At 38.2% G+C, this 11,419-nt stretch overlaps 1 pseudogene; it reads left to right on the top strand.

Annotated features, from left to right (window-relative positions):
• Positions 1-207: 207 nt before the first annotated feature.
• On the top strand, positions 208-1,389 carry LOC129690705 (transformer-2 protein homolog beta-like; annotated as a pseudogene).
• Positions 1,390-11,419: the final 10,030 nt, after the last annotated feature.

The following is an 11,419-nucleotide window of genomic DNA, read 5'->3' as shown; positions in this document are numbered from 1 at the left end:
AACTGTAATATTATATGCCCCTGATGAAGAGTAAAACATCAAAACAGGGTGTTGGTTAGACCAGTGCGGAGGTGGGGGCGGAACGCGTCTGCTTTGAGCAACTCTCAAAGTGTGGCATCACTCGGGGCCACTGAGGAGCCTCTGTAAGGAAAGCGGGAGCATGACAGCTTCAGTACAGGCCGGCAGCTGTGACAGCAACCCAGAGACATGAGCGACTGCGGAGAGCAGAACTACAGCGAGTGAGAATCTCGTTCTGCTTCCAGAAGTGGAAATGCTTACAGATCAGGGAAGTCTGCACGGCATACCCCTGCAAGGTCTCGCTCCAAAGAAGATTCAAGGCGTTCTAGATCCAAGTCAAGGTCCAGATCTGAATCTAGGTCTGGATCCAGAAGAAGTTCTAGAAGGCATTATATGAGGTCGCGATCTCGATCCCGGAACAGGTCTTACAGTCGAGACTGTTGCAGACGCCACAGCCACAGCCATTCTCCCATGTCTACTCGGAGGCGTCATGTTGGGAACCGGGCAAATCCTGACCCCAACTATTGTCTTGGAGTATTTCCCAACTGTTGTCTTGGAGTATTTGGGTTGAGCTTGTACACCACAGAAAGAGATCTAAGAGAAGTGTTCTCTAAATATGGCCCCATTGCTGATGTGTCTATAGTGTATGACCAGCAAGACGTTCAAGAGGATTTGTCTTTGTATATTTTGAAAATGTAGATGATGCCAAAGAAGCTAAAGAATGTGCCAATGGAATGGTGCTTGATGGACGTAGAATTAGGGTTGATTTCTCAATAAGAAAAAGGCCTCATACCCCAACACCAGGAATTTATATGGGGAGACCCACTTATGGCAGCTCATGCCACCGTGACTACTATGCCAGAGGATATGATCGGGGTTACGATGATCGGGATTATTACAGCAGATCATACAGAGGAGGCAGTGGAGTCGGCGGCAGATGGAGAGCTGCTCAAGACAGGGATCAGATTTACAGAAAGGGCGTCACCTTCTCCTTACTACAGTCGTGGAGGATACAGGTCACGTTCCAGATCCCAATTCTATTCACCTCGTCGCTATTAAAGCATGAAGTTGAAGGCTCTCTGAAACCCGCCATAGAGCTGGGATATTGTTTGTGGACAATATTTTCTATTGTCTCCTGTTTAAAAAGTGAACAGTGCCTAGTGAAGTAAGGTGACTTTTATACCTTTTATGATAACAACTTTTGGTGGAGTTGAAATGCTGTTTTCATTCTGCATTTGTGTAGTTCGGTGCTTTGTTCAAAGTTAAGTGTTTTCAGAAAAGTATGTTTTGCATGTATTTTTTTACAGTCCAAATTTTGACTGATGAGAAGTTTCTGTTGTACAAAACTTCATTTAAAAGGTTTTTCTACTGAATCCAAGGGATTCTGAAGATCGAAGCCTGTGTATAAAATGCTACAAAATGGCAAAAAGCAACAATAAACAAGTTTGATTTAAAAAACAAACAAACAAAAAACAAAACATGGTGTCATTAAAAAAGGTGTGATACATGGTATATGCTCACTCATATAGACATATATTATAGGATAAACTTACTAAAATCTGTACACCTAAAGAAACTAATCAAGAGGGGGGACTCTTGCTAAAATGCTCAGTTCCTACCCAGAAAGGCAAAGAGGATGGACATCAGAAGAAGGAGAAAAGAGGAAACAAGTCAGGAGCCTGACACAGAGGATCTCTGAAAGACTCTGCCCTGCAGACTATCAATGCAGATGCTGAGACTTATGGGCAACCTTTGGGCAGAAAGAAGTGGGAAACTGTAAGCTCTGGAGAGGACAGGAACTCCACAAGGAGAGCAACAGAACCAAAATATCTGAGCAGGGGTCTTTCCTGAGACTGATATTCCAACCAAGGACTATGCATGGAGATAACCTAAGACCCCTGCACAGATGTAGCCCATGGCAGTTCAGTATCCAAGTGGGTTCCACTGTAATAGGAACAGGGACTGTCTCTGACATGAACTGATTGGCCTGCTCTTTAATTACCTCCCCCTGAGGGGGAAGCAGCATTACCAGGCCACAGAAGACAATACAGCCACTCTTGATGAGACCTAATTGACTAGGATCAGAAGGAAGGAAAAGAAGACCTCCCCTATCAGTGGACTTGGGGAGGGGCATGCATACAGAGGGTAGAGGAAGGGAGGGATTGGGACTGGAGGAGGGAGGGAACCACAGGGGGGATACAAAGTGAATAAAGTGTAAGTAATAAAGAATTTTAAAAAGGGTGTTATAATGGAACTATTTTTACAAAATATAGAAAGGCAAGAAGCGATTTCCTATCAAACTCGTTCTCACATTTCATTGACAAATATTGAACTGGAACAGTATTGAAAGAATAATTGCCACACTGCTCCCTCTTAAGACATCAGAGGAGAATTACTTCCCTCCTATGAAAGGCATGGAGCCACAGCAGGAGGCTTGAAAATAATAGAGGATAGCCTCTATAAGTAAAAAGAAAATTCTCTAATTTAGCTGTTAATAATTTATATTTTCATGGAGCATTCGGAATAAACTTATTTATATACATTTTTGTTAAACATATTTGAATGTTTCTAAAACACGTTACAATATTATTTGTAAAGTGCCTATATTATTTCAAATCAATTTTTATCTATCTATCTATCTATCTATCTATCTATCTATCTATCTATCTAAACTCCTTTCTGTTATATTACTTTGAGAACATGGTTTTATTATGCAACACAGGTGACCATAAAAGTGGCAGTCCTCATTCCACATCTCCCTCAACACCTATACAACACATCTAAGGCAATACACAGGATTGGAATGACCATTTTGTTCATGGAGATAAACAAGGAACAAGGAGGCATGTGTAACTTTATTTCTTTTTCTTTTCTTCTTCTTTTTAACTGTTATATTGGGGTTTATTTCTATTTCTACTACTAGTACTACTACTTACTACTACTACTACTACTACTATTATTATTATTATTATTATTTACCATTTACCATTTATTCTCTTTGTATCCCCATTTGTAGCCTCCTCTCACATCTCCTTCCAGTCCCACCTTCCCTCCCTCTCCTTCCTCTATCCCTCTTCCCTAGTGCACTGATAGAGAAATCCCTCCTCTCTTACTGTCTGACCCTAGCCTATCAGGTCCCATCAAGACTGCCTGGATCCTCTACTTCTGTGGGCTGGCTAGGTCACCCCACCAGGGAGAAGAGATCAGGAGCAGGGAAACAAAGTTCATGTCAGAAACTAGATGTCCTTCAACTGAAGAATTTATACAGAAATTGCGGTAAATTTACACAACAAAATACTACTCAGCTATTAAAACAAGGAAAACATGAAAATAGCATTCAAATGGATAGAACTAGAAAAGATCATTCTTGTGTAGTATCCCAGAAACAGAAAGACATGCATGGCATATACTCATTTATAAGTGAATATTAGCCACATTATGTAGCATAATCATACTAAAACTATGAAACTAAAGAAACCAAACAACAAGAAGGAGCCTAGGAAAAATGCTTATTTCTCATTCAGAAGGGAAAACAGGATAGACACCAGAAACAGTAGAAGAGAGGAAACAGGAATGGAGCCTACCACAGAGGTCCTCTAAAAGACTCCAAACAGCAGTAGATTGAAGCAGATGAAGAGATTCACTGTCAGACTTTGGAATCAGTGCAGGTAGTCTTATGGAAAAAGGGGTGTATAAAAAGACCAGGAGAGAACAAAAGCCACAAAAAAGCCCCATCCAAAAAGAAAACCAGGGCCCACAGTCACTACAGAGACTGATGCAGCAACCAAAGACCATACATACAAAGGAACTAGACCCCTAGCTCAGATGCATCCCATAGACAGCTCTGTCTCCTTGTGGGTTCCATAGCAAGAGGAGAGTGACAGTCTCTGACATTTGCTACTTTTTAATAACCTTTAATTCATTACATTAACCCAAGAAAAATTTTTATTTTATAAATATATATGTATAAATAAATAAATGATTTCTTTGTATTAACTATTCGCCTTTATGTAAATATATCCATATATACTATAAAATATGTGAGACATACTTGAGATACTTATATTTATAGAGACAGTAGACAATTAGTGATGGATATGCATTATTATACCTATAGACATTTTAGATTTTTTTTTAATTTTATTTTTTTTTATCAGTTACATTTTATTAACTCTGTATCCCAGCCGTGTCCCGATCCCTCATTCCCTCCCAGTCCCTCCCTCCCTTATCTCCACCGTGCCCCTTGCCAAGTCCACTAATAGGGGGGACCTCCTCCCCATTCATCTGATCCTGTTTTATCAGGTATCTTCAGGACTGGCTGCAAAGCTCTCCTCTGTGGCCTAACAGGACTGCTCCTCCCTTGAGGGGTGGGGAGGCCAAAGAGCCAGTCATTGAGTTCCTGTTAGAAATAGTCCTTGTTCCCCTCACTATGGGAAACCAATTGGTTACTGAGCTACCACAGGCTACATCTGAGCAGAGGTTCTAGGTTATATCCATACATGGTCCTTGGTTGAATGTCAGTCTCAGAAAAGACCCTGTGCTCAGATATATTTGGTCCTTGTGGAGCTCCTATCCTTTCGCCATCATACTAACTCCCCTTCTTTCTTATGATTCCCTGTACTCTGCCAAAGGTTTTGTCATGAGTCTTTGCTTTGAAAACACTGCTAGTTAGAGTCTTTCAAATGCACTCAGTAGACTCATAGTAGATGTGCATATGTTCAATGCACATCCCATCTGTTTTTCTAAACGAGGATTGATCATCTTACCCCATGAGCGGACATTTTAGATTTTTTTGATTCTTTTATTATTATTATTATTAGTTACATTTTATTAACTCTGTATCCCAACTGTATCCCGCTCCCTTATTCCCTCCCAATCCCACCCTCCCTCCCTCATCTCCACCATGCCCCTTTCCAAGTCCATTGATTGGGGAGGACCTCCTCCCCTTTCCTCTGACCCTGTTTTATCAGGTATCTTCAGGACTGGCTGCAAAGTCCTCCTCTGGGGCCTAGCAGGACTGCTCCTCCCTTGGGGATTGGGGAGGTCAAAGAGCCTGCCATTGAGTTCCTGTCAGAAATAGTCCCTGTACCCCTTACTATGGGAAACCAATGGGGTTACTGCGCTACCGCGAGCTTCGTCCGAGCAAAGGTTCTAGGTTATATCCATACATGGTCCTTGTTTGGAGAAACCGTTTCAGAAAAAAAAAAAAAAAACCCTGTACCCAGATATATTTGGTCCTTGTGGAACTCCTATCCTTTCCACATCATACTAACTCCCCTTCTGCCGAAGGTCTGGTTATGAGTCTTAGTATCTGTTTTGAATCGCTGCTAGGTAGAGTCTTTCAGATGCCTTCTGCGGTAGACTCCTGTCATACTTTCAATGCCCATCCCATTTGTCTTTCTAAGTGAGGGTTGATCATCTTACCCCGTGTCTGCTTTCTTGTTTGTCTTCTTTAGGTGTATAGACTTCATTATGTTTATCATATCTTGTATGTCTATATAAGCAAGTATATTCCATGTTTGTCTTTCTCCTTCTGGGATATTTCACTCAGGATGATCTTTTCTAGATCCCACCATTTGCCTGCAAATTTCATGATTTCCTCTTTTTTGATTGCTGAGTAGTATTCCTTTGTGTAAAAATACCACAATTTCTGTCCATTCTTCCATTGATGGACATCTGGGACATTTTAGATTTTTATTGACAAATTTAGATTTAAAATATTATTAGAACTAATGAATAAACTGTAAAGAATACAGAAATTTGAGAATGACTGTAGAAGTAAACATGTCTTTAAACAATGTATACAAAATTATGAGCAATTATGTAAGCTACTAAATATACTGAAACTTAAAAAAAGATTTGTGCTTTTTACTTCTATTTAGAATTTTTGGCGTTTTACAAATGAAATTTTTTTCAGGGATCTTTTTTTCTGATATTACGTATTAGTGAAGCTTTCTTAGCTATTTACATACTCTGACTCATGTTAACAATGACTGCTCCTAGGGAGGTAAACGGGGTCTAAGTATCTTCCCCAAGCATCTGGAGAGAGTTTTATAGATGATGTTCACTGACTAAACTGTTTCCCATAACTTTAACAAGAAAGTGGTGCAGTTTGACATATGGATGGTTCTTTAAAGATAAAAGGATTCTAAACTAATGAAAGCAGACTAGTATTTCATAGCATTTAGTTACAAACCAATGCTGTGAATTCAAGTAAAAAGAGTAAAGTAACTGAAATTACTCTGAATATTAAAGATCATACTGTTAAAGAAATAAAAAGTAGAGATTTAGTAAAGATACGTTATTTTACTTTGGTTATCTTAAAACTCTTAATTAAATGCCTAGAAATGATTACAAAAGCTACTGAAAGGTATGAGTAAATGAACTAATAAATTATGACATAAACAAATAGAATAAAGAAGTGAATGCATGCTGTGTATTAATTCTTATATTACCAATTTTTGAAAGTCCAAGAAGAAATTAATCTGATATTTATCTTCAAGAATTTGAACCTTACTGGGAAAAATGTTACATTTATTGATGATTACAGTAAAATGCCATAAATATTTATTTCAATTATAAATATATAAGAAGGATACTTTCATGACTTTTCTTAGAGAAACATGAATAATCACCTAAACTTTCACGCTGTCTTAGCTGTGTCAGAAGTTTAAAAACCCAATTTGCATGCTTGTCTAAATTGTTCCTATCTTCCTGAACACCTCTTACATTATAAATACCACATCACAAAACAGGGCTCAGTAAAGCCACAAAAGCACTACACATTTCCTGAGGCCCAAACTGTATCAACTTTTTTTTTTTTTTTTAAACTCAGCAGCAATGTGAGACTTTCTTATTGTAGCTAATTTTTTCCACAGGTAATTTCTTTCTAAAAAGACAGCTAAATATATGGTGTGTGGGGCTGAGTTATTGTGGAACCAGGAGCAACTGGTCTTGAGGAGTGGGCACCAGTCATGTCCAACCCTGGAAATCTCATTGAAAGTGATTGGTGTGGGGACCTGTTATGGATGTTTTGGTTCAGGATATGTAAACATGTTTTTGATAAAATTCCAAGTTGGGGATTTTAGTTTGTCCACACCTGTAAAGTGTCTTGTGCAGAGTGTGGCCTTAAGGTGGAATTATTTGAATTCTGAGAAGTTTGATGGGTATAAATATGACAGCTTATAGGAAGAAGGCATGGCTCTTTGGAGGACTGCTTGCTGCTGGTTTGTCCTGTTGCTGCATTTGCTGTTTGCTGATTACTTGGACCTCTGAATTCTGGACAACTGATACTGGTATAGCCCTCAAAAGAAGTAGCAGAGAGAACTCTGCCCCCGTCTCCACTAGCCCTCTTTCCCTCCTACCCATTGTTAAAGGGTTGGAAGGGAGGTAGAAGCATTTAAGAAACCTGATAAAATAAGGGGTTTTTCTTAAAAAAAAAAAAAAAATCAAGGTCAACAGAGACCACTCCCTCCTTTGTCCAGGGCCTGCATGCTCTGACTCACATAATCCTAAACCCCCAAATTTGCCCATACAAGAAGAGGTCACACAGTCTTAGATAGGGTAAACTTTCTTTTCCTTATAAGGTCATGTCAAGCAAGTACCTGGAATTCCTCTTCATTCATATAAGGCATTCCCAGCTTCTTAGCCCCAGCCAATGAAGTACACTCACCTTGAAAGCCTCTAAGCTCTCCTCAAAGGTTTAAATAGTCACTATTCCCTGCAATTAAAGCTGCTCAAGGAAGCCTGCCACCTCCTATGGAGGAAGCCTGCTTTCCTCCTTGCTTATCTGTGCTTACCTTCACTTAATCTGCTTCCTGAGGTCTTCACCAACTCTGGACTGGACATTCTGCCTCAATTTCCCCTCTCAGGCCACTGAACTCATGCCAGTAAAGGATGGGGAGTGGAGTGGGAATGACAATAGTTCATGCCTTATCACCAAAACCTGTCATCTTTGGGGACAGAATAAAATTTATAATATACTAAAGTCTCATAAGAGAAAGAAAATTATAAACGGATTTCACCCATTATTTTGAATACTGACTTTAATACAACTATGTTATATCAATAATCAATGGATTATACATTTAGACTGAATCACTAAATTATGAAGAATACTTTCAAATAAGTATGTTGTATCAATTCTGCTAATTATTTGAATGTTTATAAGAATTTTAAAAGTAATCCTCTGTGTTATAATTTTCATGTTGGCTTGTCCAGAGCATTGTAAATGTTCTGCTTTTCTTCACATAAAAGCTCAGCAAGACCTGTTGAGAACACAGCTGAGCTCCTGGGCAATGCTCCACAGTGGCTTCGAGATATTTTCTGGTGTTAATTGGCAGTTGTTTTTCACAAGACCACTGTGGCTTATTGGTGTCCCTTGAGCTGAAGAATATAAGGGAGAAATGAAAGAGAAAGAGTCCAGTTCCCAGCTATAAGTCCTTAATTTAAATTTTCTGAAAAAATAATCTCTCTCTCTCACATGTGAAATGAAATCTCAACATTTCTTTGTCCTTTATTTCCATTACATTTGAAATCACTTATTACTGTGTATTCTGTTCATGGAAATTCATATTCAATAAAAAATGCATCTGAACATGTTAGGGTGTTTGTTCATTTGTTTGTTTCTCATTTAGAAAAGTGGTATTTACATCTTCAGGTTATAATTGATATACATCTAAAAAAAGAAATATTGGTATATTTATCTATCTATTTATTTATTTATCTATTTATTTATTTATTTATTTATTTATTTATTTATTTAATTACACTTTATTCCCTTTGTATCCCCCCTGTGGTTCCCTCCCTCCTCCCATCCCAATCCTTCCCTTCCTCCACCCTCTTCATTCATGTCCCTCCCCAAGTCCACTGATAGGGGAGGTCTTCTTTCCCTTCCTTCTGATCCTAGTCAATTAGGTCTCATCAGGAGTCTTATTCTGTGGCCTGGTATTGCTGCTTCCCCCTCAGGGAGAGGTAATTAAAGAGCAGGCCAATCAGTTCATGTCAGAGACAGTCCCTGTTCCTATTACAATGGAACCCACTTGGATACTGAACTGCCATGGGCTACATCTGTGCAGGGGTCTTAGGTTTTCTCCATGCATAGTCCTTGGTTGGAATATCAGTCTCAGGAAAGACCCCTGCTCAGATATTTTGGTTCTGTTGCTCTCCTTGTGGAACTCCTGTCCTCTCCAGATCTTACTGTTTCCCACTTCTTTCCTAAGATTTCCTGCACTCTGCCCAAAGGTTGCCCATAAGTCTCAGCATCTACATTGATAGTCTGCAGGGCAGAGCCTTTCAGAGGTCCTCTGTGTCAGGCTCCTGACTTGTTCCCTCTTTTCTCCTTCTTCTGATGTCCAGCCTCTTTGTCTTTCTGGATAGGAATTGAGCATTTTAGCAAGAGTACTCCCTCTTGATTAGTTTCTTTAGGTGTACAGATTTTAGTAAGTTTATCCTATATTATATGTCTATATGAGTGAGTGTATACCGTGTGCATCTTTCTGCTTCTGGGACAGCTCACTCAGGATGATCTTTTCCAGATCTGTAAACTTGTACAACCACTCTGGAAGGCAATCTGGTGCTTTCTCAGACAACTAGGAACAGCGCTTCCTCAAGATCCAGCCATACCACTCCTAGGCATATATCCAAAAGATTCTCAAGTACACAATAAGGACATTTGCTCAACCATGCTTGTAGCAGCCTTATTTGTAATAGCCAGAATCTGGAAACAGCCCTCAACTGAAGAATGGATTCACAAATTGTGGTATATCTACACAATGGATTGTTACTCAGCAATAAAAGACATTGGTATATTTAAAATACCTGTATGTATCTCATCACTGCCAAGGTTACAGTTATGCCTATATTTAATTATGTTCCACATATGCTGTTTTAATTCAGAATATTTTCTTAAACAACCAAGGTAGACCTCTGTCTTCTTTTCATCCTTTGCCAAATAGTTATTATAAAATATAACTTCCATATATAGAAAAGTATATTCATTAATCTTTTCGTTCATACTTCTGAATTTTTTCTGGATACAAAGCATTTGGTGAGTTGGTAATTTTATGTTCTGTAAAATAGAGAATATAACTAATGTAAATGTATTCTGACTGATTTGATATGAGATAGGCTGTGCATGCCTAAAGCTAGTTTGGTTACATTTCCTAATGTTCTTTGTCCTGTTAAAAGCCTGATCTATAGTGCTCACCTCATTTTGCAATATGCCTGTTGCCTTCCCCTTCAGTAGTAACAATTAGGACCTAAGATTTCGGCAGAAGAAATGTCATGCTGGGTTGCTATTCTCTTGCAACTTTTCTCCAACATTCTAGTGGTTTCCTTGACAATAAACACAGTCAGAGCTTCCTCCCCATCCATCTTTATTCTTCCTGGATTCTATATCATCCTTTTATCACTCAATATTTGTGAAAATACCAATGAGGTTTCATGAGTATCAATCCCATCCACTAAACACTCTCCCAGGTTTGGCAAGTTTTGTTTGAACAGTGGCTTCATTTAAAATTTTTCTAAATTACTGAAGGCCTTTAGGCCTTTCATCTTTATTGAAAACTCTAAGTGGCCTAAGAAGAACTTTTGTCATTGCTCTTCCTGTTTGCATGATGTATTTTCATTAAACCATCAATTAACTTCTGTGTTAGTAGGAATTTTTACACAGCAATAGGAATATGTTGGCATTAGTGATTTTATGTAATTTATTCTATCTTACAAAGAACATTAGCACAGAGATGTCTAGGAATTCAATTAATATTTCCTTTAGGGTAAATTATTTATTGAACAAATTAATTTTATTTACTTTTGACATCAAGGGTTAGAGCAGCTGTATTAAATATTAATGCTTATTTTACCTCCAAGTTAAGATTTACTGAATGGAAACCACATTGTTTTTATAATTTATCCTATTTTCTTTGAATAATATAGCATACATATGTGTGAATAAAATTTACAGTGAGAAGAGTAGGTCTTGCAATATTTTAAAATTTTTAATGAAATCATGCTGAATGTTAAAAGATTATATGTGAAATGATCGTAAGTATTTAAGAAAAAGTAAGAAATAAATATACATTATATAAGTCATGTGCAAAATTATATCAGATACTATACCTTTACAAAGAACTGCTTATGAAAGTTAAGTGCTTCAATAGATATTTACTATGTAAACATTCTGCTGTTAGCCCAAAAATCAGTCATTACACTTTGATTCACTCTAGGTTTACTTAGTCTCTTCAACAAATATGATTTCTCCAGAACCTATTTCTGGTGCATTTTCTAGAAAACATACTTTGTATGGCCTGACACAGACTAACAAGCATAAATTTACCAAAACAGAGTTTCAAAATAACTTTCATGCAAGTTCAGTCTCAGTGAGCCCCTGTATGTTCAAGTT

This window comes from Psammomys obesus, unplaced genomic scaffold (genome assembly GCF_907164565.1).
Source record: "Psammomys obesus unplaced genomic scaffold, mPsaObe1.curated_primary_1811, whole genome shotgun sequence".
Taxonomy (NCBI): domain Eukaryota; kingdom Metazoa; phylum Chordata; class Mammalia; order Rodentia; family Muridae; genus Psammomys; species Psammomys obesus.
The sequence above is the reverse complement of the archived record's forward strand: the minus strand, read 5'-3'. Positions and strand labels throughout refer to the sequence as shown.